Here is a 27,854-nt window from a genome sequence, read left to right as displayed (position 1 = left end):
CAGAGTTACACAGCGAGGAGAGACAGAGAAAGAGAGATCTTCCATCCGCTGGTTCACTCCCCAATTGGCCACAATGGCCGGAGCCGCGCCGATCTGAAGCCAGGAGCCAGGAGTTTCTTCCGGGTCTTCCAGGTGGATGCAGAGGCCCAAGGACCTGGGCCATCTTGTACTGCTATCCCAGGCCATAACATAGAGCTGAATCGAAAGTGGAGCAGCCAGGTCTCGAACCTGCGCCCAAATGGGATGCCAGCACTGCAGGCGGCGGCCTTACCCACTATGCCACAGCACCGGCCCCACCTCTAGATACTTAAAGTAAGTAGAATCATAAAGTATTTGTGTTTTTTGTTGGATTATTTCATGTAGCATAGTGACCTCAAGGTTCTTCCATGTTGGAACATGTGTCAGAATTGTATTCCTTTCAAAGAAAGAATGATATTCTGTTGTATAGCACATTTTGTATAACCATTTGTTAATAAATAGATATTTGGGTTGTTTCCACTTTTTGATTATGAATACTGCTGCTATGAAAGTGAGTATATAAATACCCGTTTGAGCCCTTGCTCTAAATTAAGTACTGACTTACCTAGTTATTTTACTGTGTCCTATATGTCTTCTCTTGCTACTCAGACTGCAACTTTTCCTATATAATAGGGGCCCGTTTTCCTACTTTTCATATATCCACCCCTCAGCTGGGCAAATACTAATTGGTTTGTCCATTGGGATGTAACACCTTACTTTGTAGAATACCACAAGCACAAGATATCTATATCTATATATATATAGATATAGATATAGATATATGCCTATGTGATATATATATATATATATCACATAGGCATCAAGAATATGGGGATCTGTTTCTATGTGAATTTTGCATGGTTTCATTTCATCCATGAAACATTGGAGCATTGGTGAGTATCCTATTAGGTGTGCTGCACACACAGGTGACCTTACAGGTAGGCAAAGTAGGCCACACTTACAGTATGAGTAAGCTGCCAGTCCTTTGCTCCCAAACATGTACTCTTTCTCCTGTCACTGCATTGTTAGAGCCCCATTTCTGATTGAAGGCTGTTTTTGGCCCAGAGAATTCTTTCTTAAATACTACTGTGTTTCAGAGGGTTCATTTTTTATTTGAAGATTTATTTGGTTTTTGAAAGGCAGAGTTGCAGAGAGAAAAGAAGAGATGGGACAGAGAGAAAGAGATAGAGAGAATCATTTTTCAAATAAAGATTTATTTGAAAGTCAGAGTTACACAGATAGGGAAACGTCTTCTATCCATTACTTCACTCCCCAGGTGGCTGCAAGGGCTGGAGCTGTGCTGGGACTTGAACCATATGGGATTCCGGCACTGCCAGTGGTGGCTTTACCCGCTACGCCACAGCACCGTCCCTGAGAGAGAGAATCTTCCATCCACTGGTTCACTCCTCAAATGGCTGCAATGGCTAGGTTCATCCAGGCTGAAGCCTAGAGCCTGGAACTCCATCGGGGTCTCACACGTGGGTAGCAGGTACTCAAACACTTTGGCTATCTTCCACTGCTTTCCCAGGCACATTAACAGGGAACTGGGATAGGAAGTAGAACATCAAGGACTCAATGAAGGTTCATGTTTAAATATCTTATGAAGTAATACCTTATCAAGTAATACCTTATCTAGGACACTATGAGGGTGCCTTGGAGAGTTGGGGGAAAGAACTGGGAGAAAAAAATGTTGCTGGAAATGTGAGGAGAATCACATTAATAAATTTCATAACTTTGGAGTTTGGTAATTGATGTATAATAACTTTAAAGTTCAGTACCTAAGGGCTTTGGAATATTTATTCCCAGTGATGTTTAGAAAGAAAAGTGATACTATTTATTTCTGAGGGTCTCTATACTTATACCTTTTAAGAAATCTGCAACTGGGAATATGACCTCTTGCTTTCTCTTCTGGTATAACAGTGTTGTTATTTGTACTTGCCAACACTAAACAAGGAAGCCGAAAGAAGCTAATGATCAGGTAGCCAAATTAGGGAAGATAGCAACTTTATCTTTTGTACAAAGTAATAAAATCACCACTGAGAACAAATTCACAACACCTTTGAAGTCAAGAAAACAGCACCACTATTACTAGCTTCTCTACTATAGCTGTCTCTGGGTTGTCTCTGTAGGGTGATGGATGCAAGCAAGATAGGGAAAATTACATTACTTGACAGATTTCTGCTTTTGATGTGTCTGTCTCTGTGAACTCAAAATCTCAAGTTCTACTACAAGAGGGGGAGAAGTCGCAAAAAATAATCCAAGGGAATGGTAGTCTCTCTATCCTGAGAGGTGGAAGACCTTAATGGGTTCACTGCTTTACTCTATCACAGATCTCTTATTAGTATGAATCTCTAGAACCATCTCCTGCCTTTCCAGTAATTTTTCTCTGATTCACTGTACCAGATGAAGTAAAGATCAGCATCTTGGTGATCGCCTGAACTGGTGATATACCCAAGGCAGGATTCTGAGAGACAAAGCAATGGTCCTAGTCTAAGGCAATAACTGAGATAGTTGTCCTTTTTCTGATAAGTTCTACCAGACTTTAGAATAAGAGAAAACAAAGCTACATGGAGTTTGAAAATCCTATAATTTGTGCCTTTTTAAAAAAGATTTATTTATTTGAAAACCAGAGTTACTGAGAGAGACAGAGGGAGAGACAGAGAGAAAGAGAAAAATCTTCCATCCACTAGTTCACTCCCCAAATGGCCACAGCAGCCAAAGCTGGGCTAATCCGAAGCTGGGAGCCAGGAGCTTTTTTCGGGTCTCCCACGTGAGTGGAGGGGCCAAAGGACTTGGGCCATCTTCCACTGCTTTCCCAGATGCATTAGCAGGGAGCTGGATCAGAAGTGGTGCAACTGGGACTTGAACTGGTGCCCATATGGAATGCTGGCACTGCAGACAACGGCTTTACCTGCTGTGCCACGGAGCAGGCCCCAGTGCCTATTTATATGTGTATGGGCCTATGTAATTGGCATGTAAGCGGTATGTCTTAAGCTGAATGTCAGACTATGTCATCTTCTATTTATGGCTTATGTTAACATATACAAAGACATATTTTGATAACAGAGAAGAAAGTTTTTGATATCATTACCATTATTGAATATGTATTTAGTGATTATATATGGTATAGAATAAATCAGTCAGAAAGCTCTCTATGTCTTTACCTGCCAAGATGACTATTCAAAATCATCTCATAATTACTCCTTGAGGAACTTAGCCAATTTGTCCATAGTTTTTTCAGATAAGTAAGTCTCAAATAAGAATTAAGTAGAAAATATAAAGCAAGCTGTAGATAGCTTCCACATATTCACTTTGTGGAACCTACTTTTGACATTGTTGTAACACTATAATTCTGAGTATGTGGATTTAGCATTCATGAGGCTGTTGTTTTCTTTCAATTTGATTGTTCCCAACTAGGATGCAGCCACACAAAAGATGCCAGCAATGTCTTTATTTGTGAAGTCACATGATTAAATGTACAATGCACATATCTCATCTGTGATCTAGATCGCAGACATTAGGTTTTTTTTTTTAAAGATTTACTTTATTTATTTGAAAGACAAAGTTACATGGAGAGGTAGAGACAGAGAGAGAGGTATTCCATCCGCTGGTTCACTCTCCAGATGGCTGCAACGGCCAGAGCTGCGCGGATCTGAAGCCAGGAGCCAGGAGCTTCTTCTGGGTCTCCCACGTGGGTGCAGGGGTCCAAGGACCTGGGCCATCTTCCATTGCTTTCCCAGGCCATAGCAGAGAGCTGGATCAGAAGAGGAGCAGCCAGGACTAGAACCGGCCCCCATATGGGATGCTGGCACTGTAGGCCAGGGCTTTAACCCGTTGCACCACAATGCCATCCCCAGACATTAGGTTTTAATTAGAATGTTTTTGATAAGTCCATACATATTACAGATAAACTTCATATAGAACAGTATTTATTGGTAAGAGGATCGCCTACCGCAGAATCACCAAAAAAAAAAAAAAAAAAAGCTTACTTTCCAAGATTCCCCATTGGACTGTGTTGTACATTAATATTTTTTAAAATTTTCACTGCCTGCACCATGGCATAGTAGGTTAAGCCTCTGCCTGTGGCACTGGCACTTCATATGGGTGCCGGTTGAGTCTAGGCTGCTCCACTTTTGATCCAGCTCCCTGCCAATGGCCTGGAAAAATAGCAGAGGATGGTTCAAGTGCTTGGGCCTCTGCCCCTACATGGGAGGCCTGGAAGAAGCTCCTGGCTCCCAGCTTCAGATCTGCTCAGCTCTGGCTGTTACAGCCATTTGTGGAGTGGACCAGAAGGTGGATGACCTTTCTCTCTCTGTCTTCCTCTCTCTATCTGTAACTCTGCCTCTCAAATAAATAAATCAATCTTAAGAAAATATTTTCCCCAGCTTTTTTAAAGCACAATTGATAAATAAAAACCATATATATATATTTACAGTTTATAACACATTTTGATCCACACGTTTTGAAATGACTAAATCAAGTTAATTAACATATCTGATCACCTCATATAGAACTACTTTTTCTTTAAAGGAAAGAATCCTCTGTACAAATCAGTCCCTTCTTAAATATTTCCAAATATAATATCTTCTACCATTTTATTTAATCTTACAGTGATATTTCAGCAGCTATCCTTTTTTAAATGTTTATTTATTTTCATTTATTTGAAAGGCAGAGAGACAGAGACAAATCTTTCATCTGCTGATTCACCCCCTAAATGTCTGCTTTAGCCTGGGCTGGGCCAGGACAAACCCAGGAGCCTGACTCTCCATGCAGGTCTCCCATGTGGGTGACAGGGTCCCAAACAATTGGGCCATCATCTGCTGCCTCCAAGGATATACTAGCAGGAAGCTGAATCAGAACGGAAGTGCTGGGACCCGAACTGGCACCCTGATATGAGATGCAGGTGTCCCAAGTGGCAGCTAACCCCTTGTGCCACAATGCCCACCTCTCAATGTTCATTCTTAACTCATTAACAATATTTTCTCTTTGGGTGAGTTCCATTTGTGGTGTTTAGGCTATGTTTGGGTCAAGAGGCCTCTAGTGGCTTCTCTTAGCTCCAGCTGTTTAACTCCATTACAAAGTGGATATATTCAAGTAATTCATTATGTGGTTTAAGCATGATTCGACTCCTCAACTTATATAGACATTTAATGGTACAAAGAGAGTGAAAACAATTCAATTATGAGGCTTAGAAGGTGGGTTTAGAGGGAGGTGCTTAGGTCATCTGAGGTCATTGGAGGCATGCCTTGGAAGGTAGTTCCTGCAAGAAGATTGTTATAAAAACGTGAGTTTGCGCCCAGCTACTCTCTCTGCTTCTTGGCTCACCATGTGATTGTCTGCATTCACTCTGCCACTGTCACCTCTGTCCTCCCCTGACAGCTGAACCAATAGGGTCTGCCGCATCTTATCCTGTGAATCTGCAAAACTGTGAGCTAAACTATCCAGTTTTTTTCCTCTATGAACTTAGTTGCTTCAGTCATTTAGTTATGGCACTGAAAAAGTTGACTAATACAATGTTACTGTTGCTTAAAGCAGTGGTTTTCTCTCTTTAGGGTGCATCATTATGACTTGGAGGGCTTGCTAAACCCATGGATTCCTGAGCCCCATTCCTGGAGTTTCTGAATCAGTAGATATGAGTGAGACTGAACCCATAATCTGCATTTCTAACAATTTCCTGGGTGATGTTGCTGCAGGCTTCCAGGCCATACTTTGAAACCCATTGATTTAAAAGAACAAATGTCAGCTGCTGCTCTCCTGTGATTTGAATCAGGTACACATGGTTCTTATGTCTGAGTACATGTTGGAATCACATGGGAAGCCTAAACAACATACTACTGCCTGAGACTTGTTCAAAATGGATTAGGTCAGAATCCCTGGTAGTGAAGCCTAGGCATGCATATCCTTTAGTATTTCCAGGTGATTCTAATGCGAATTCAAGGGTACAAACCACTTTGTTACAAGCTGAAGGACAAAATTCTCACTATTATCCCATATCTTCTCTCCTGCGTAACTTAATATTAAATGGAAAAGGGGAAATCTCCCTGCCCTTATTTCTCCACTGAACAAATTATCTCAGTGTACTATGTTGTATAGAGCTAATCTTGTTTTTTTGATCCCAACTTTAACTTATTATCCTGATGCTGGCTTGGAGAGATTTTGAAAGTCAACTTGCTCTTTCCTTCCTCTCCTGTTATCTATGGTTCTACAAGTCAATTTTTGTCCATAGCAATAAGCCATTAGTCATCATAACTAATATCTTGAATGATTCTGTACAGGATATCTTTTCCTATATAATGTAACAGATGATTTTTAAACCTCTTTATTTATAGAATCATCCTAAATTGAAGTGTGCCAACCAAGTGATGCTGGTTGGAATACCTTAATTGCTGCACATTCATCATGATGATAATTCAAAACAATACTTTTGATCACAACAGATCCTTTTTCATTATCATCTTTTGTGCATGGGGAAATCATAGTTTTGCCATTAAAAGAATGCTTTAAGAAATCTCTATTGATGCTTACTTCCCTTGTCAGGGTGTTGAACAAAGTCCCATTGAAACTCTAGTAAAATTTATTTCTCATTCATGTATACAAATATTTGCTGAGGACCGGGTACTGTTCTAGGTCTTAGGGATATAGCAGTGAGCTAGGTAAAATTCCTGCCTTCAGGGCAATGACATTCTACTGGCTAGTGTGTGTTAGGGGAGGCATTAAAAATATGAATAAGTAAAATATTATGTATATGTACATACAATTTAAAATTGTAATAAGTGTTGGAATAAAATTAGAGTTGGATACAGGGTGCATTGGCAGTGGGGCAGAGTTATGCTGCTTTACCTAGGTTGTTAAAAGAGTCTTTTAGGAAGTGAAATCTGAATGGGGACCTGAATGATGATAAAGTAGAACTGCAAGGAAAGTTTGTGAGAAGCACATCTCTAGTAAGAGAAACAAGTGTAAATTCAAGTGGCTGATGAAGAAAAGCCAGTGAATAAATGGGGGATAGACTCAGGCCAAATCATGTGTTGGTTTGTAGGCTATGGTAAGGAGTTTGAATTTTATTTCAAATCCAATGAGAAGTAAGTGCAGGGATTTTTTAGCAGAGAAATCGCATTACCTGATTAATGATTTTTAAAATCATCACTATGGATGCTGACTGGATGATGGTCCATAAGAAGTGTGAAAAAAGTGAATGCAGGAATATCTGGCTGTATATTGCTGAAGTAATCCAGGTCAAAGATAATGATGGCTTAGCTTGAGATTTTAGCAATGCAAGGGAGTTGCAAATGGGTGAATTTATGAATATCATGAATTTTAGAGGCATAGCCAATAAGACTTGCTCATGGATTGGAAATGGGTTAGGGAAAAAGAAAGAGGAGGTACCTGGTTTTTTGGTTTGAAGAACTGGGAGGATGATTGGGGCATATAGTGAAATGGGATACAGCAGAGGGAAGAGCCACATTTTGGAGGAAAATCAGGAATTCTGTTATGTTTGTTTACTCTGAGATGTCTTTGTCAAAGAGGTTGGCATCATGAATCTACAACGCTGAAGAGATAGATATGGGCTGAAGATAGACATTTATGAGACATCAATATGTTAATGGAACTTAGATGGTGAATGTAAAAAAGAGAGCTGAATATTAAGCCCTGAGGAAATCTGAAGGCTAATGGTCAAAGAAATGAGGAGGGAGCATCAGAGGAGACTAAGGAGAAGCCAGTGAAGTGGAAAGACAAGCCCAGCTAGTGTTTACCCAAAACCCAAATGAATCAAGTGCATCTAGGAGGAGGGATGTTTAACTGTGTTAAGTCACACTGACTAGTTCTGCTGAACAGTTGATGCTGAGCCAGTACCATGTAGGGAGCAGTATACTGATTTGTAAAGCAGGAAACTTGAGCTTAAAGGACCAATTGGAACTAAATGCATCACCACCACCATTATAGTAGTAGAAATCAATGTTTTTGGATCTAGTCTATTTAAGGCACTGTGCTAAGTATTCGTATGGTTTATTCCAACGAATCCTCACAACAACCATACATTAGTATTCCACTTAACAGGTAGAGAAATTGAGGCCCATAGGGGTAAATTCACTTGTTCAACTGTCACACAGTGTAATCTGGAGCAAGTGATTTCCCTTCCTTGAGTCGAAGTTTCTCTCATCTCTAAAATGAATGAGGGGATTACATGCTTTTAAGCAACAGGACCTTCTCATATCATACAAAAGCAGGTACATACTGTATGTAACATCAGAGTTGCACTGTTTCAAGCCTCAGTGTAGGCTCTGTAGTCTCATATACTGAACTGCCCACCCCCAAACTCTGTGGTTTGCAAACCACTCAGTTGAATGGGTAGACAGATGCATTTTGACTTTGAGGATTTATATCTCACTTGCCCCTGCTCCTTGTGAACAAATGCTGGATAACAGGGATATTGGCCAAATTTAGAAGATTCTGTGGCTCTGGAACATATGCCACAGAGCTACCAGTGCATGTGGGACAGAGTCATAGTCACTACTCTTCATGACTAGGAAGATACAAGGTCCTCACTGCCTCTGTTTTGAAAGAAGCATCTGGATGATTAAAACCCAACACCATATCTTAAAAACACTGGGTGATCAATAAGTATTGGATTGCTTTAAAAAGAATTAACTGAGTGGCTCTGTGTCATGTCTTTAGGAAAATCTTTGAGTAAATCCTGCAGCTACAGTAAAAGTTAAGCCTTCCTTTCTCTCTCTCTGTCCCTTCCAACTCCCACCATAGTCTTTGTCACTTTGGGTAGTCACTTGCCATTTTATTACATGTCTCTTTCCTCTGCTACATGAAATTACACTCACATTCTTGTCATATTCACACAGCACAGGGCCTGGCCACTCTGCTCAACTATAAATCAAATGAACAACAGACTCTCCTTTTGGAGAAAAGGTAGAGGAAAGAAGGGAAAGAAAATTGTTTGACAGGTCTCAGTGGAGCCTGATTATTGCCACTCCATTAGTGTTCAGTGGAATATTTTGTCTCTGGGAACCTGTTCCATATGGTGATATAAGCTTGGGTTTTGTTAGAACCTATTAGCATGCCATAACCAAGAAGGCATGCTTATATTCTTCTAGTTCCACTGTGATTCAACGTCTATGTGATAGAGTGCAAAATTCTTGTTTTGGTCTTCCAGCCTTAGCAATGCCAATGGAATGAAACACAGTCCGTAGCCCACAAAAGGTTGATATTTGCTATGATGTGCTGCAGGGGGCGGGGCAAGACAATGATTTAATTACTGACAGTCCAGAGACCTTTTCTAGCTGGAAACTGAAAATACTGCACATGCCAAGTGGTGCCAAGATTTAGGGTTCTTACCTATCAGAGTGCAAACCTCAGGTGAAGATACCTTCCCTCCTTTCACCTAGAGTAGGATGGTAGAGCAGAGAGAACAGCTTCTGTGTGCTGTGGACCTGAGTTTGAAAGCTGATTCTATATACATATAGTCATGGGACTTCTGGATGTTACTTAATTTCTCTGAGTTTTACTTTCCTCTTATATAAAAAGAGTATAATGATATCTACCTTGATAAATTAATATGAGAATTTTATGCAATGATATAAAGCGCCTTGGACATAGTAAATTCTCAATTTATAATAGGAAAAAAATTAACTAATTTTGCTTGCACCAGAAACAGCCCCTACATCTCTTCCTGTTGATGTGTCTTTTGCAAAAAGCACCACAGGTGGTGAGCATGTGTTGGCATTGCCTCTGAGGGCAATTGGAGAAGACAGTCTTCTGGCTCTCAAGTAAGTATATCAATATCCCCTATACCTGTTTGCACATGGGAACATATATACCTTCACTGGATAAACCTATCATTCTTTTTCTGGGAAAGGAAAACCCTCAGCTGATGATTACTTCAGCATAGCTTACCCTGCAAGATGAATCCTTCATTCATTTTGTTTTTCATTAATCCCTTTAATAGGTGCCTGCTATGAGTGAGGCCTTTTCTAAGTGGCAGGCACGTAAGAGGGTCCACAGTTCTTACTTTCATAGAACTTACAATCTGTTTGAGGGAGACAATAAAAAAAGAGAAGTAAAATATATCATGATGGGTTAAATGGTGATAAATTCCAGGGGAAAAATGAAAGTAAACCAGAGGGGAAAAAGTATCAAAAGTATCTTTAAATGATGAAGTTGCATTTTGAGCCAGAGAAGAGAGAAGGGATCACTGAGAAGGTGATCTTTTACTAAAGGGCTGAAGGAAATGCAGATATCTGGGAACAGCATTCTAGGAAAGACAGGTGCCAAGGCCCTCAAGCAAGGGAATGTCTGGCGCACATGCAGGGTAGCAAAGGGACCAGAATTACAGAAAGTTGAGTGAACAAGAAGAATGGTAGTAGAAATTCAATGACAGATGTAACTGGAGAGTTGCAGGGCAGATTGTGAACACCTTGCAGGTAATTGTAAGGATCTTGTCACTTACTCTGTACAAGATGGGATGCTATGGAGAATTTAAAATTATCTCTCCAGTGATTTAATTCCTGTCAGTTCAGAAGCAAGAATAAGGGCAGAATTCCAATCTGTGTTACTCCTGCCATTTCACCCACAGTGTTAGCAAAGAAGGTGGTAGAAGGAGAAAGATTGTCTTGAAAGGAGGCACCTAGTTTATCAATCAATCTGAGATAATCACCAGTTGAAGGTGTAGCTGGAGAGAATAAAAAAAGAGGGTGGATATGTATCGATAACTGATTCAACATTTTTTTGTTATCAAGTTTTTCCTGTAGGTGGGTGGGTGGATTCAGCAACCTGATTGCTTTGCCTCAGCTCAGATGTCATGCTCACTGTGACAACAGCCTCATCATGGGTTTCACTCTGGCTCTGGAAAAAAATCCCAAACTCATGGTGAAATGCCAGATTGCAAATGCCTCCTCCCTGCCTTTTCATATTGCTATTCTTCTTCTTCATTTAAGCTTAGGTTTTTGTCACAAACTTGTCTCCAGAATCCTTAGTGTAAACAACTGAGTGTCTGAGAAATGAGTTAGTTACATATGTTACTGCTTTTCTGGATGAGGAATTTGTGGGTCAAAGCTATTTAATATTGTAGTTTTCTTAAGCTGTGTTGATTTTGAATATATAGAAATATGAGCTTGAGGCTATTTCTCCGAGTTTCCCATTATCTAAGAAGTAGTCTGGGTACTAATGGCAGGATGTCACATCTTGCTTATTGCTAATTGCAATCAGAGGCAGGGAACATATTTGGTAGATTTAGTAAATAAGTAAATAAGCTTCAAGAAGAATGAAAGTGTGCTAGAGTCTTAGCCATCAGGTGGTCAAAATGAAGGCAAAATCTTAGGTTGTATCAGTGCAGGCAGATGATATGATTGTGACAGAGCTAATCTGTTAATGTCCACTGTTTTAATGATTTGCTTTCCTCCCAAGGCAGTGCTGAGTGCTACAACAGCTGACATGAACAAGGTTGTTCTGCCATAGAGTACTCATAATACGAGGTTCATCACAGTTTTATACCTTTCTAGTACAATATTGCTAATGTATCCAGACCTTTCCAAGTTATTTGCACACATATCTCATTTCATCATTGTGAGAGTAGCAGGCCACAGTTTATTATGCCTTTATGCAGGTGAGGAAATTGAAAGGGTTTTGCTTGTAGCCAAAGAATACCAGACCACTACCTGAATCCAGTCTTCTAACTCCAAGTTCATTGCTTCTTTCTGGATGTAAATCTGTCACATAATTATGAAGTAGTCTTTACTAAGTGCCTAGTTGTACTGCAAGTTGTATTAAGATAAACAGACTGTACATATATTTATTTTCTCTTTGTTCTCTGAATATAGAGTGTATACATATGATAAATAGGAACACAGGGGTAAAACAAATATTGAAGTCAGTGTCAGCAAATTTAGGTGGAAAATATTTGTACTGTAATGTGGAAAGAGAGTTAGCGAGGTTTGTCTATATGGTCTGAGTGACATCTAGAGTGAGGAAGCATCCCAGTTTGCCTGGAACTGATAGGGTTCTTGAGACAGAATTTTCAGTGCTAAAACCAAGAAACACCTGACAAACTGGGACAAGTGGGTCACCTAAGACAAGCTGTCCTGGGGGAAAAATATAAAGGCAAAAAGATGTCATGGAAGAAGCATTGGCCTTCAAAGTAAAAATCTAGGATAAGTCCTGACTCTGTCATAAACCAACTGTGTAACCTGGGGAATGTCACTCTGTAGGTCACAGCTTTCTTATCTGGAAATGGTCATGTCAATAGCATGCATCTCCCAGAGCAATGAGTATTAAATGAAACAATCTGTATAGGTAAAAATGATAAATAATTGACTAAACAAATATAAGGCTTAATTTTACTTGATGGTGACTCCAAAGAAAACAGTGAGTACAAGTCTTATGCTAGTCCCATGGATCTGTTCTGTATATGAAACTACACAAAATTTCAATGAGCCTGCAGTGATATGACTCAAGTCAGTCAATAAAATATTCAAATTGAAAACAACATACTTGGGGTTGGACTGTCTGTTTCTTTCATATATATAGAGAATAAAACATTGGAATTATAGATGTAACTTATGTTTATCCTATACCAAAATAAATATGAAAAAGCTTTTTTCTTCCACTTCCTTTTGTTAGCCAATTTTCTCAAACATTGTAGTAATAAGACTTAACATGAATAGCATCTGCAAAACCCCAAAAGGGAAAGTAAAATATTTATGTCAGTTGGGGATTTACTTTCCTATATGTTTCCTACCTTCATTCCAAATCCTTCAATGGTGATTTTGAGGGAATTACACATGTTCACAAACTATAACCATTTCTATTGAAATTGGGACACTACAGGTAATTAAAATAAAGTATTATTATCTATAAAGTTCTTATTTATTCATTCAACTCATTTATTGAGCATTTGCCAGGTCACTATTAGCACACTTGTTACTGGCAGTACCATCAATGAACAAAGCAGTCCAAGTCCTTGCCCTCATGAGCTTACATTCTACTGGGAGGAATCAGATGTTAAACACCTTTTATACCAGGAAAAACATGATAATTGCACATGTTGAAAAATGCTATGAAAGAAAAGGGCCAGGGGCTTTGAAGAAGAATTGTGGAAATTTTAATTTAGATGTGGTTGCTTGGCAATGGAACTTTTATTTCAAGGTCTCATATGTCTTTGGAATAAGAAGTGAAGTACATAATTATAGAATTATTTTGCCTAAATTTCCAAAAATAAACTCAGTTTTTGGGTTTTGATATTGAAGTCTTTGGTCAGCCTTCTCTATTTATTGTTCATTCAAAATATTTGCTGAATATCCACTATGTGTTAAACCTTGTGCTAGGTGCTGTGATATGATGCAGTGAACAAAGTTTGGAGTTAATTTCCAATGGGGGCAGAAAAAATAAATATATGTCATATGGTGAGATATGCTATAAAGAAAAGTGAATCAAAGTAATGGGAAAAAGAAAAGTTGTGTGCATTTAGTCACTACTTTATATAATGTGATCAGGAAAGAGCTATCTGAGCAGGGTAATATTTCTAGAAAATTGAAGAACACAAGAGAGCCAGCTATGAGATTTCCAGTACAATTATTTCCAGAACAAACAATGCAAAGGCTATGAGGCTGTGGTGTGCTGGTGTGTCCAAGGACCAGTGAGGAGGCTGGGGTGGCTGGAGCAATGTGAGCAAGTGGGAGAATGGAAAAAGATAAAGTCAGAAAATTGGTGGGATATAGGAAGATGCAATTATAGGGAATTTGTTTTTTATTAATCTGCTTGAAAGAATTCGTAGTGATCCTTTAAGAAAATGCTATCTCTAAAACTTGGCAGGATAATTCTATGGTCCCTATCTAGCAAAGTATATATGTACCTTGTAGGAAGCTTGAATAATGCCAGATTGGCCCTGGTGAAGGCATCCATGTTTTAGTAGGAATTTATAGAGGCTGGATGACTTTTCTTAGAAATAGAAAGTTCAAGTTGGTACATTAGAAAGAATATGAAGACCATGAGATAGCATGATTTCCAAGTGTGGACCAAAATCTTGGTGTATAATTAAAGGAATCTTGGGACCAAGGATGTGGTTTACAGAATAGATTTGTTAACCAGGTAGTATTTTTCTGATTGGATTTGGATATTCCTTACATTGTGGAAGAAGCAAATGGAATGGAGAAGAATCTTGAAGAGAATAAAAAGCATGGTAGAGACCTAGACAGTGGATCTCATTTTAGCTGTCCCAACCAATTGCTCTTCACTGAGATGAATCATCTCCCTCCCCCACCTCACATTACCAGATATAGCTCTTCCTAAAAATGCTCACTTTTTTTTAACTTCTCCCTTTCCCTTAAATTTGCTGAAATTCAAGAGAGGAAACATATAGATTTTCAGTAGTGGCAACATCCAAGATTGTGATTTTTTAACCTTTTCAGAGTAAAAGATCCCATTGAAAAACCTCCAGTCAAAGATCTGAAATTTCTATTTAAGAAAGTGCTCATTCACAGATAAATGTGAACTGCTGTATAATATTTGCATAGATTTGTGGACTCTCAGCAACACACTGATGGGTGCTCTAGGAATACAGAATTCAAGCTAAATACCTCTGTCCTAAGAGATCAGTGATGATTTTCACTTTAAAAAAAGGTAACTGTAGGACCTAGAGGACTAGGGGAGGAAACAGGATACATTACACTGATGGCATCAATTGAGGAAGTTTTCCCATTTACTCATTTATTTCTTTCTGGACTCTGAAAAGCACTCTTTGTTTCTGGTCTCCGTGGTGCTGATCATTTGGCTTACATAGGGAACTTGAAGTCAGGCAGGTGCTACTGAGGACCCTCTACTTTCTCATCCTCCCATGGAAAATCTGGCCACATTCTGAAATAAAGTTAAGACAGAGAGGAGCAATCTAAATCTCCTTCTTAGGAATTTATAATTCTTCCCAAAGGAAGGATGCCTTTATCAGCAAGGTCCAGACATACTAGACTGCCCCAGGCTGGGTATGAATACTGTCACAGCATGGTTTCACATTGGGAATGTTGTCATTGTCTGGAAGTTTCCCTTTCCATGTGCATGATTTTTAAATCTTTCAGCAATTATTCAATAGAAAAAGCTCAGGGCTGAGCCAAAGGCAATTATGAAGCACTCACAGAATTGGAGACTGACAAGTGGTAATTATTTGGAGATGGCTTGCTTTCTTTGCCTTTTCACTGCTCTTCCCAACCCCATCCCACAACCAGATATAGGCTGGTGATTATTTTGGCTTATTTACCAAAGTTTGCCTTTATCACTTCACACTTATGTAGAGAAATATCAGTAATGAAGCGGTCTGTGCTACTTCTCTAGAACTGAGGTTTGCTAGACCTCTGATGACTGCATGTCAATACTGAATGCCTTTTCACAATTTCCTTTCATTAGCCCCTGGGAAAAGAAGAAACAGATTTTTTTAAAGGCGGTTTATTTATTTATTTAATTGGGAAGTCAGAGTTACACAGAGAGAGAAGGAGAGGGAGAGGGAGAGGGAGAGGGAAGGGGAGAGGGAGAGAGAGAGTGAGAGAAAGAGAGAGGCCCTCCACCTGCTGGTTCACTCCCCAATTGGCCGCAACCAGTGGAGCTGAGCCAACCCAAAGACAAGAACCAGAAGATTCCTCTGGGTCTCCCACATGGGTGCAGAGCCCAAGGACTTGGGCCATCCTCCACTGCTTTCCCAGGCCGTAGCAGAGAGCTGGATAGGAAGTGGAGCAGCCAGGATACGAACTGACACCCATATGGGATGCCAGCACTGCAGGCGGTGGCTTTATCGACTACGCCACAGGGCCGGCCCCAGAAACAGCTTTGATGGTGTTCAATATGTTCTATATGTTCTCCTGGAAGCAAAAGGAGTTTAAATCATTTGTACAATCTCACCTTTTGTCTCCTTCAGTGTGGCAGGTGTTCATGCTGCTTTAATCCATTCAAAGCAATGACGAAGCAAGCTATTTTGCAAGAATTCTGTTCCAAGCCCTGATCCCATAGCTCCTAGGCTCACAAAATCTCCATGTTGACAGCCATGTGTGTTTACAAATGGAAGCTATGGGGAAACAAAGAGGAGGAAGTAGCCCCTGAGGGCCAACACAGTTGTTAATGTGCTTGTGGGGTGTTTGACTAAATCCACAAAGCAAAACACCATCTGGGAGAGAGGTGTTTTTTCCTGTCAGATTTCTAGGCTTCCAAATACAAGTCAGACATAACAAGATAAGGTTATAGTATCTAGCTCAGGACACTGTTGCTGAAAACCACCTCAAACTGGTTGAGGAGATTGATGTAGAACACCTACAGTAAGTCCACTTGCCCAATGCACAGAAAGTCAATCAGGGTGTTAGAAGAAAGTAGGTATTTATTGCAAAGTACAGAGCAAGGAGCTAGGCGCTTATTGCTTAATTCTAGGACTTTCCAAGGAGTTAGGGATGAAGGTTCTAGTAGATTGAAATTGGGGCCGAGGTACATAAGCAGCTCATGTCCAAGTTCTTGGTTGATCAGTGGTGCTCATGACCTTCGTTTGATTGGTCAGCAATCCTGTGCTCTTTAGGGAATTTATGGTGGCCAGGTCTTGCTCCAGTTGTTCTGGGTATTATATGAAGGTGGCAGCTACATTCTGCCCAGACCAGGAATTCCCCTACACAAACCACCCCAGAACAATCCAGGCCATCAAGGTTCTTATCTTTTGGAAAAGCAAATGACTCCTTGAATCTCGAGATTTGAACCTTGCACCACCAGCCCTCAAGTCACTGAACTCCTTTGGATAAAGGACAGGCAAGGGCAATTTGGGCTATGGAGGACAGACAAGAAGCTGGGTCCTGCCTTTACATTATAGGGATTCGGTTTTCATACTTTCTTATTTTTTGAATGTTCATTCATTTTATTTATTTGACAGATAAAGGAAGGGAAAAATAAAGTTCTTCAGGTATGACCCACTGGCTTTCAAACCTGGGGAAGCATGCAGGAGTTTGGCTGGGGAACAATACAGGATATGAGATGGAACTGATCTCTTCATAAAAGGCAGGGTTAACAAGAAACCTAAAATGGCTGAGGTTGATGTCTTTGTTCCATTAATCCTTACTCTGAGTATAGATAAGGAGATGGGGCGTTGGTTTCTTTCTGGCTACTTCCTGCTGATACAGGATGTAGACATGAGGTGAGGGTCTATACTCAGGATCGGATTGAATGAAGAAGAGTAGTCTTGTGTTGTTCCTGTGTTATGGCTTGGGATGTAGCAGTCATTCGTTCTTGCAAGGACTTTTGGAATAAGTTAATTATACATGGCAGAACGAGGAACACGATGATTATGAGGACAAAAGGAGATATTAGTGACATTGTCCATGGTTGAAAAGATGGCTGAAATGAGGAGGACAAAGGGAAAAATAATAAAGCAAGAGTCCTGTCCGGTTAGTTGGAAGACAGGTGTATGCCTGGTTGCCGCAGGGAAAGAATGCTCCTGTTTTGTTTGGTGTGTACATGCTGGCAAGGAACCATGGGAGGGAGTTAGTTTTGCCTGCTTCTAGTCCTAGGCTCCCTCATTTTCCTCCCTCTGTTTAAGGAAACCCTGGCTGTTGTCAGGGGTCTGGGTAAGGACTGATACTGAGTTCTTCAAGCTGAGTAGTGGTGGAGTAGAGACCCATGGTCAAGACAGGGTTCCAGCAAATGACCTCTTGAGGGGGCTGTAGCACTAGCTCACAGAAACTGTCTCTATTTGAGGATTCATGTGCATGGCCATCTAGAATTTTATTGCCTGGAGCAATTAAATCTAACAAGCAGATTAAATACACAGGGTCCAAACCAGGAGGGAGTTTTCCCATTGAGAGGCAAACAGAAACCAACAGGAGGGGCTTGATAATAATTAGATGGGCATTAAGATCTGGCCAGGTATATATGAAATCCAGACCTATCTAACTCTTCACATGGGGTACTAGAATAGACATCATAAGGGAGGTGTGAATCTCCTTAGGGAAAGTACTCTATTGGCTTCCATTACCTAGTAGGCCTGGCAATAGGAAGTTAGTATCAAATAGGTGGCATCTCTAAAAGCAGATTTGCAGTTCTGCCTTCACTGTTACAGACCCTAGGCTGTCCTCTTGATGGCGGTGGTTACTTTGGAAGCTGGGCAGAGTGAAGGGCTTTATAGCATGGGACCAACAGGGTCTGAGGTCCTGACCCAGGAGTTTTTCAATTCTTAGGGCAGTTCCATTTCCAGTGGCTTGGCTCTTGGCAGAGCTGATGGGGCTCTTCAAGACAGCTACTTGTCCAATGCCCTGACTCCTTATATTGAAAACAGGTGCTATTTGAGGGTGGACTGGCCTTGTTGGGTTTCCTTGATAGGCAGATCATTAATTGGCAAGCCACCTATCCTCACATTGCTCCTGCTGCCTTACTCCTCTTTCTCCTGGTCTTGGTAAAAGTAGAACCCAGAGGAAGCCTTTAGGATGTCAGTCAAGGGGGACTCAATCCCATCCATAATTGGTAGCTTTGGGATCCACATGGAAGGAAAGCCTATATTTCTGGGAATGGAGAGGCCTACTTCTGGGGAAGAAAGTCCTTGTCAAGGTCCCTGTGGGTGCCTAAAGGTCAACCAATGAGGATCAGACCCACCTCAACCTTTAACTCCCATGCCCTGAATCTATAAAAGGAGCTCTCCCAATCTCTGACGCATGACTTCCCCGGCCCCTGCTCTGTTGCTGTGTTGGGACCAGTGAACCTTGCCCTGGAGCGGAACCCCAATAAAAGCCTGCGAAATAATTGATTCGTCTGCCTGGGAAGATCTGTTACGTTCTGGACACCTTGCAATAATCTTTGGTGGCCTGAGCTAGAAATCTGTGGTCACATGCATGTTGTGACAATATTCTTCCTGTGAGATAAGATGATGCACATGAGGAAAGATATGTCCTTCTAGGTAAGATCAAACATTAAGACCACCTTACCCAAACTGTCTTATATAAGGTCTAAAGATCAAGCTATGCATCCTTTTGGAGAGTCCTACAGAATAGAAAGTTTTTCATCTTGAAGAGAATAGAGGAGAAATGAAGAAATAAGTCAGGCTTTCCAGATTGCTTAATATCAAGTGAACACTTAATAAACATTTTTAGCTGTCGAATAACTTACAAAAACATTTACCAAAAGATCCAATGTCTTCCATAAATTTTAAGAGTATATGTAGTTGGAAATATTTCTTGGATATCTAACACAAGTGTAAGCCAATTAAAACAGAGATGTTAATAAATTTTCCATTATTGCATACAATATGTACACACATATAACTCATTACAGGAGAGAAAAACAAAATGGTTTCAATTATTAACAAATAAATTTTGGCTGCCACTAAATAAGGCAGGGGAAAAGACAGAAGAAGGCTAGGCATGGATCATTCTTTGGAGTGAAGTTGGTCAGGACTTACCACTGTTCTGGAGTTTTCTGTTGCTAGCCCTGACAAATATATTACTGGAGATGGCTGGAACAGAGGTTTTGTCTTTGTGTAGATTTGGCTCTATTATGTTAGGTTTTAGGATTTTAGTGTTCATAGAAGAAGAGGAGGTCGCTAGTTAAAAGAGGATTTATTTTAGGGAAGACAGAATGGGGGGTAAAGTGAGAGTAGGGGCTGAGCTCACCCAGAGAGACGGCAAGGGTCAAGGGTGGATGTGGGGGTGTTGAAGTCAGGCTTGCTTGCATTTGAACAGCAGGCAGAGTCCTGCCTGGAACTGCTTTGTTGGGGGAGGTGCAGAGCACCACATGGACTCTGATAAGGTGGGTAGAAGAAGTGAGAAAGGCTCCCAGTGCCTTGTCTTAGCAGTTTGGAATGTCCTAAGGTATAGGGTTTCCAGAGCAAAAAATATTCTGCTAGTCTTTTCATTATCTTTCTGTACCGAGGGGGTAAGTGGCAGAACAAAGTAGGGGGAGTCAGGAAGAGAGGTGAGTTTGCGCTGGGGAAGAGTGGGGGTGAGGGGTGGGGGAGAGCTGGGTGAGTAGAGGGTCAAGTTCCAGAGGTGGTAGCACCCCTGAGGGAAGAGCAAAAGTGGAAGGAGGGAAAGTTGAGGGTTTGAGAGTAGGCTCTAAGATTTTCTCTTGCCAGAGGGCTTAGAATGAGGGAAGTTGACCTAGGAGGAGGACAAAGGCTGGGATGTAGGGGAATCAGGTGGGTCTGCCAGAGAGGAAATACCAGATGGAGGTCTGGGAGGGCCTGCTGGGCCAGGATCTCAGAGAAGATGGGATGAGAGGGATGAAGGAGGGGTGGAGGCCATACAGGGAGGTTATTCAGGAGAGACGAGGGGGGAGGGGCAGCAACTGCCTCTGCTGCCACTGGTGAGAGGGAAGGGCAGGCGCTAGAGAGAGGAGGGAATGCAGTAAGTGGAGGGGTGTATGTTCCTGAGACACCATCTTCTCAAGTGGAGAGGAAGAAGGGAGAGGTAGGGAGGTAGAAGATTTGAGGAGAGGCTCCAGGCTTTCTTCCTCTATGAGAACTTGAAGTGAGAAAAATTGACCTTGAAGGAGGAAAAAATCCTGTACATAAGAGACCTCTGGCCATTTGCCATTTCTCTTTGTAAAACTATGAAGGTTGCAGAGAATTTAGAAATCAAAGGTGCTGAATTCTGGTCATTTGGAAACATTGTCTTCCTTTAGGCCCAGCTTGTGCAAGTTTTTTAAGAGGCAGGCTAATAGAAGTTTGGAAGCCATGGATTAAGCAAAATATGGTCTGAGGGAAGGGGATCCTTTCACAGGGCAACCCCCGCATAGACCAGCATCCCAGTTCTAACCTGTAGTGGATGGGCATTTCCTCTGAGTGAGGGAAACCAAAGGAACACCCCAGGCCCTATGAGGGGAGATGAACTATCCTGTTTGAACATGCCAGGCTGTAAAAGGGGGGATAAACCAGTCACAAGCATTGCCCCAGCACACTTGAGGTGACAGAGACCTCTCTTATCAATCTGATGGGTTGAGAATTAGGTCTCGTGTGGACATGTAGCAATGAGATCTGGCAAAGGCTCTGGCTATGAATTTCTTGGGAAATGAGAAGTGCAATGAGAGTGAGAAAGTGTTCTGGATAGGTGTCTCTCAGGTGTCTCTGTCATAAGGAAAAAGGAGATTATAGGAAAGTGAAGGTAGAGGTGGGCAGAGACAATAAGAAGGGGAAAGAATCTAGAAAGGAGAAGAAAGTTTGGAAGAAGGGTGGAGGATCACAGCTCTTATGCAGACACTGAATTCACTACTCTCCTCTTCACATGGGGCACCAAAATATTAGGAAAAGAGGTACAGACCAGAGAGGAGACAAAATACAAACTCACAGCCAGATCGAGTTTATTCAGAGAAAATAAACTCAGGGATTGACTAACTGCCATCTTGCTCACAGACTGAACACGTGGCAGAGGCCAAGACCACAGAAGGCTGGGCTCTTTTATATCTTAGGTGGGCTAGGGGTGGGGGTGGGGGCAGGAGGCCAAGGTGAGCAAGGCAGAGTGGACAGTGAGAGAGAGAGAGACAGAGAGAAAGGTCTTCCTTTTCCGTTGGTTCACCCTCCAATGGCTGCCATGGCCGGCGCACCGCGCTGATCCGAAGGCAGGAGCCAGGTGCTTATCCTGGTTTCCCATGCGGGTGCAAGGCCCAGGGACTTGGGCCATCCTCCACTGCCTTCCCGGGGCCACAGCAGAGAGCTGGCCTGGAAGAGTGGCAACCGGGACAGAATCCGGTGTGCTGGCGCTGCTAGGCGGAGGATTAGCCTATTGAGCCATACTGATTCTTCAGGTTTGGTCCATTGGCTTCCAAACCTGGGGAAGAATACAGCGTATGGGCTGGCGAACAATACAGGATATGAGATGGAACTACTCTCTTGAAAGAAGGCAGGGGTAACAAGAAACAAAATGGCTGAGGCTTATGTCCTTGTTCTATCAATAGTCTCCATGGGGACATTGAAGTTGTAAACAAAGTGTAATCATTGAAGACAAAAAAAATGGTCATTATCAGTAGATTTTTCTGTTTTCCATGTAATTACTATATCCTGTTTATTTGAAAAAATGGCAATTTTAGTAAGATAGAAAGCTATTAAGTTTCAATAGCTCAGAGTGATCTTTCATAGCTATCTAAAATATAACTGTTGAGGCCCGCGCCATGGCTCACTAGGCTAATCCTCCGCCTGCGGCGCTGGCACACAGGGCTCTAATCCGGTCGGGGCGCCGGATTCTGTCCCGGTTGCTCCTCTTCCTATCCAGCTCACTGCTGTGGCCCGGGAGTGCAGGGGAGGATAGCCCAGGTCCTTGGGCCCTGCACCCACATGGGAGACCAGGAGAAGCACCTGGCTCCTGGCTTCGGATCAGCGCGGTGCGCCGGCCACAGCACACAGGCCATGGCGGCCATTGGAGTGTGAACCAACAGAAAAAAGGAAGACCTTTCTCTGTCTCTCTCTCTCTCACTGTCCACTCTGCCTGTCAATAAATAAATAAATAAATAAATAAAACAAAATATAGCTGTTGAATGAGTGAATGAAAAGTAACTGTGGATAATGTTAAAATATTATACATTTCTCTATTTTAAAAAAATGACAGGATTTGAGAAGTTTTGACTATAAATTAATGTTAAATACTTGAAATGATAAACATATTTACCTGGTTTGGATATTATGTAATGTATACACGTAATGAAGCAGCACATGGTACCTCATAAATTTACCATTTTTAATGGAAAAAAAAGAACATGCTATTTTCTGAATAAATGAAAGTTGATTGTTGAGATATTTTTGTTATGGCTTTCATATTTTGATTTACTTGCTATCTTAGGATTTTTTCCCCTCTGAGATAATTTTCCAATTTTCTTGTAAGTATTTTGGCTACGATTCCAAAATTCAAACAATCAGGCCTTCTATAAGCTAAATATAATAATACAGAAATACAATTTCTCATATAAGCATTCCCTTGTACAAAAGTGAAACTGAAGCTTATGTTTGACTGTTATAGTATAGAATGACCTAGAGAATCCTGCAGAATATAATTTTGTATGTAGAGGCAAGTAGATACAATAATTTCAAGAGTTCTCTGTCTTTGTCTTTCAGACAGGTTTGGTTATGATATGTCTAGGTGTGGATATTGTTGACCTTCTTGAATATGCAAATTAAAACTTCATCAAATTAGGGAAGATTTTAATCATTATTTCTTCAAATTTTCTTTCTCTTCCTTTTTAAATCTCCTCTCTTCTGGAAATTTCTCTCTCTCACACACACTTTATATATATATATATATATATTATGTATAGTGGTGCTTTATGATTTCCACAGGTCTCTTAGACTGTTCAGTTTTGTTTATTGTTTTCCTCTTTTTGTTCTTCAGACTAGATAATTTCAACTGACCTATTTTCAAGTTTGCTGATTCTTTCTTCTGCTTTCTCAAATCTGATTCTTAACCGTTCTAGTGCGTTTCTCATTTCAATTATTATATTTTTCAATTCCAGAGTTTCTATTTACTTTCTCTTATGATTTCTATTTATCTCTCTTTACTACAACTGTGGAGCTGGGAGTGGGGTAATTGTTATGAACAAGGCATTTTAAAATGCCACAGTGCTCACTGGGCTTAACAAGATTCAACTGTGGTTAATTTCAAGGGACCTGGAAAAATGGATTTTTCCAGTTGTTACCAGTGCTTTTTTTTTTTTTTTGCAAGAGTAGTTTTTTGAACATCCTTACTCTATGTTTTTACTGATGCTATTCTGCTAACTACCAAAATTACTAATCCTGTTATTAATATTTATTGTAAAATTTATATAAAGGGAACAAATTTCATGTATTTCATATTTACAGTTTTAAGAACATAATGATACTGCCCACCATCTCTCCTCCTTCCTTTCTTATTTTTCATTTAATTTTTGCTATGACATACATTCTTTTCTCATTTTTATTAATATAAAGAAAACAGATTTCATGTATTTCATAGATACAACTCTAATAACCATACTTCCCTCCTTCAAGCCCCCTCCTTCTTTCCTTGCCTTTATTTTTAATTTTTGCCAAAACATAATCTCAATTTACTTTATAATCACAGGTTTAATGCACCACTAACCATAATATTCAACAAGTAAAATACCAGCAGAACACTTCCACAGGAATATAGATAAGGGCTAAAAATAATAATCAAATCATATCATGCACATTTCTCTTTTATACATTTTTCTATTCTATTCAATTTCCTTTTAATCACAAGCTTAATCCTCCAATGAATAAATAATTCAACAAGTAGTAAATAGAAAAAACCACTGTTCTCAAGAGCATAGGCAAGGGCTTTAAAAATAATCATATCTCAAGATGTCAATTTCACTCATACACATAACATTTTAAAAAATGTATCTATAGTATTAACTTCAGCCTTCAATAAAACGCTTATTTTGACCTATTGTGGATGATACTGGGAGTTTTAGGACAAGTTTTCAGTGTCTCATTATTACATTGTATATAAGATTTAGTAGTGATTAGCTATTGTATCTCGGTCCAAGAAATGATTCAGATTATTGTTCTCCTTCAAAGCCTATTCTGAAAAATTTCATGCATGACTTGTTTCCCCTTTACAAATTAATTAATTTTCATTTTATTAAACAGAGAGAGGTCTTCTATCTGCTTATTTCTTCTCCAAATACCTTCTATTCAACAGCCAGGGCTGGGCTAGGCTGCAGGCAGGAGTCAAGAATTGCATCCAGATTTCACATGTGGGAAGCAGGAAACCAAATACTTGAGCCATCACCTGCTGCCTTTCAGTATGTGCATTAGCAGGATGAACTTCTTTGTTTTAAGAGTTTATATTTTCAGGCTGGTGCTGTGGCATAGCAGGTGAAGCTGCCGCCTGCGGTGCGGGCATCCCATATGGGCGCTGGTTTGAGACTCGGCTGCTCCACTTCTGATCCAGCTCTCTGATATGGCCTGGGAAAGCAGTGGAGGATGGCCCAGGTGTTTGGCCCCCTGTGCTCATGTGGGAGACCCGGAAGAGGCTCCTGGCTCCTGGCTTCGGATTGGCGCAGCTCTGGCCATTGAGGCGGGCTGGGGAGTGAACCAGCAGATGGAGGACCTCTCTCTCCCTCTCTCTCTGCCTCTCCTTTTCTCTGTGTAACTCTGACTTTCAAACAAATAAATCAATCTTTAAAAAAAAATCCCACGATGTTAAAAGCAAAAATAAAGAGTTTATATTATCAATTTATTAAACTTTTACTGATGAGAGTGAAAGTAATGTCCCATTCTCAGATAAAAACTTTAGGAGGAATTGTTCATTGAGTTATTTAATGATTGAGGGCCAAACAGCTAAGTTTTCAGAAATTAAGTGACCTAAAGGTAAATGAAAGAGTTCAGGAGACATTTGGTCAAAATGACATTAGCTCATGCTTGGAGAATACTTTCTTTCCCAACACATATCAGTGATAGACAAAGTATAGAGGCAATGTAGAAGACATGTCTGGGGCGGCAGCAGCCGTGGGGTCCACGGCACTGGTGGCAGGTGCCCAGGCCGTCCCAGGAGTCATGAGGAGAGCCACTGCCATGCTAGGCCCGTTGGGGTTTCCGAGGCCCCAGCTAAGGGGGAAGCCCCCACGCTACTGGCCCCAGGAGCTGAACTAGCTGTCGGAGAGTGAGCTCTCCCAGGCCGTGCAGACCAATATCCTGTGCACTGTACATGGCTGCGGGAAGATCCTGCCCAGCAGCCCAATGTTCAACATGCACCTGGTCAAGAGCCACCTCCTGCAGGATGGCATAGTAAATCCAACAATAAAAGATTTGAAAATTGTACCGAAATTCTGTTGTCAAATTGAGGAATGCCCTAGAGGCCCTGACAGACCATTTTCTCAATTTTCCCTTGTAAAATAGCACTTTATGAAGATGCATACTGAGAAGAAGCATAAGTGCAATAAGTGCAGGAATTCGTAGGGTACTGAGTGGGACTTGGAAATATATACAGAAGACTGTGGGAAGACCTCCTAGTGCACGTGTGGCTGTTCCTATGCCAGTGGAATAGCACTGCAATCCCGCATCTGCTGAACTGGCCACAAGATCCCTTCAGAACATAGGGATCCATCTAGTAACAAAAGGAAAATGGAAAACTGCTTACAAAACCAGAAGTTGTTTAATAAGACCATTGAATCACTGGGCAGCCAACCAAGTCCCAGGCCAGCTTCTCAAGAACTAGAAACTTTAAAAACAAAGCTGGGAGCCTCTTTGGAAGACTCTTGTGGCTCTAATGCCATAAAGCAGACTCTGACAACACCTCCAAGATATCCTCAGAAGTTGCTTTTACCAAAGCCCAAAGTGGCTGTGGTTATTAAACTACCTGTGATGCAGTTTTCTTCTGTGCCTGTCTTTGTGCCTATGGATGACTCCATGGCCCAGCCTTTCGTGTTAGGTGTGGATCAGAGCTCTGTTGCAGTGGCTGTGCACTTACTGCTCTTGTCAGTAGGAACCCTGATCCTCGGCCTAGATTCAGAGGCCTACTCTCTTAAAGAGAGCCTCCCTCGCCCCAAAATTATAAATCCTGTTGCTGTTGAGCCAATTAGTATAGGTGCTCAAGTGAACTTGGGTAAAAGTCCATCCAGTCTTTTACAGGAACTGGGTAACACAGGTCAGAAGAATAGTCTGTCTTCAACCAATGTGCAGACAGACCTGTCTTATGCCTCGCAAAACATTATACCTTCTGCACAGGGGCTGGCCCCGACTCTGTTGTGTCCTTGTGTTCTCAGACTGACTTGTCATTTGATGCTCAAGTGTCCTTTTCCATTAGTGTTCACATGCAGACATTTGTGTTGCTAGATCCTTGCTTCCCGTTGGGTGGGGTCTCCAGAGAAACTCAGACCAGTGGGATGCTGGTTCCCACAGAGGACTGCATGCAGATGGACCACGCTGGGATGTGTGGGGGCATTTTTGAGAGTGTCCATTTATCATACAGTGTCCCTACAGACAATATGTTAAGCAGAAGCTTAATAACAGAGACAGTAACTCATGGTTTGCTGCTATGACTTTAAATCAAGATATTGAGAAATTGGCTCCTGTGTTAAACTTCAGCAAATAGGACAGTATGCTTCCTTCACAGAACATAATGGATAATCAGACCCAACCCATGGACTTATTAAGTGAGTTAGAAAATCTTGTCAAATAATCTTCCTGGTCAGACATTGGATAATCATATTCTTGCCTGACACAAATCCTGGGCCTGACACCCAGCTCCCACCTGGCCCAATTTAGAACCCTGGAATTGATTTTGATATTAGAGAGTTCTTTTCAGCCTCAAATACCCAGACACAAACTTAAGAGAGTGAACTCAACACCATGAACACTGAACCTGTCTTGGAATCACTTGTTCCTTGCTGCAACCTCTGCTGTGTCCTACAGGTACAGGGCAAGTTTTAACTTCCTAGGCTTTGAGATGTTTGACACACAGATACAGACAGACTTAAACTTCTTCTTAGGCAATGGCCCTCATCTCCCTCAGGGAAGCATTCTGAAATGCTCCAGCTTCTCCATGAATACCGACTCATCTGATACAGAGACCCACACTGAGGGAATCTGCAATGCTAAGAACATACCTGCCCTGGAGAGCAAGGCTGAGTTGAACAATATAGAAACACAGACCATGAGTTCTGGTTTTGAAGTCCTGGGGAGCTTGTTCTTCACCAGCAATGAAACTCAGACAGCAGTGGATGACTTACTTCTGGCCAACTTGGCCTGGAACATGATAGAGTTTCAGTTCAGCTCTGTAGAAACCCAGAGATGTACTGAACTGCACAGTCTTCAGCTTCTAATGGTGGAGTCTACGTGTGGGATGGTTGGCATTTACCATTTCCTTCTGGGGTTAGAAAATAGGGAACAGGGACAACAGTATTAA

General features: G+C 41.2%; 1 pseudogene; it reads left to right on the top strand.

Annotated features, from left to right (window-relative positions):
- The first annotated feature begins 846 nt into the window (after positions 1-846).
- Positions 847-27,854, top strand: LOC100343249 (ATM interactor pseudogene; annotated as a pseudogene).

The sequence above is a fragment of the Oryctolagus cuniculus genome, chromosome X, assembly GCF_051225735.1.
Source record: "Oryctolagus cuniculus isolate XC-2025 breed Fujian yellow rabbit chromosome X, ASM5122573v1, whole genome shotgun sequence".
In the NCBI taxonomy this organism is placed as follows: domain Eukaryota; kingdom Metazoa; phylum Chordata; class Mammalia; order Lagomorpha; family Leporidae; genus Oryctolagus; species Oryctolagus cuniculus.
This window is presented reverse-complemented; position numbering and strand designations above follow the sequence as displayed.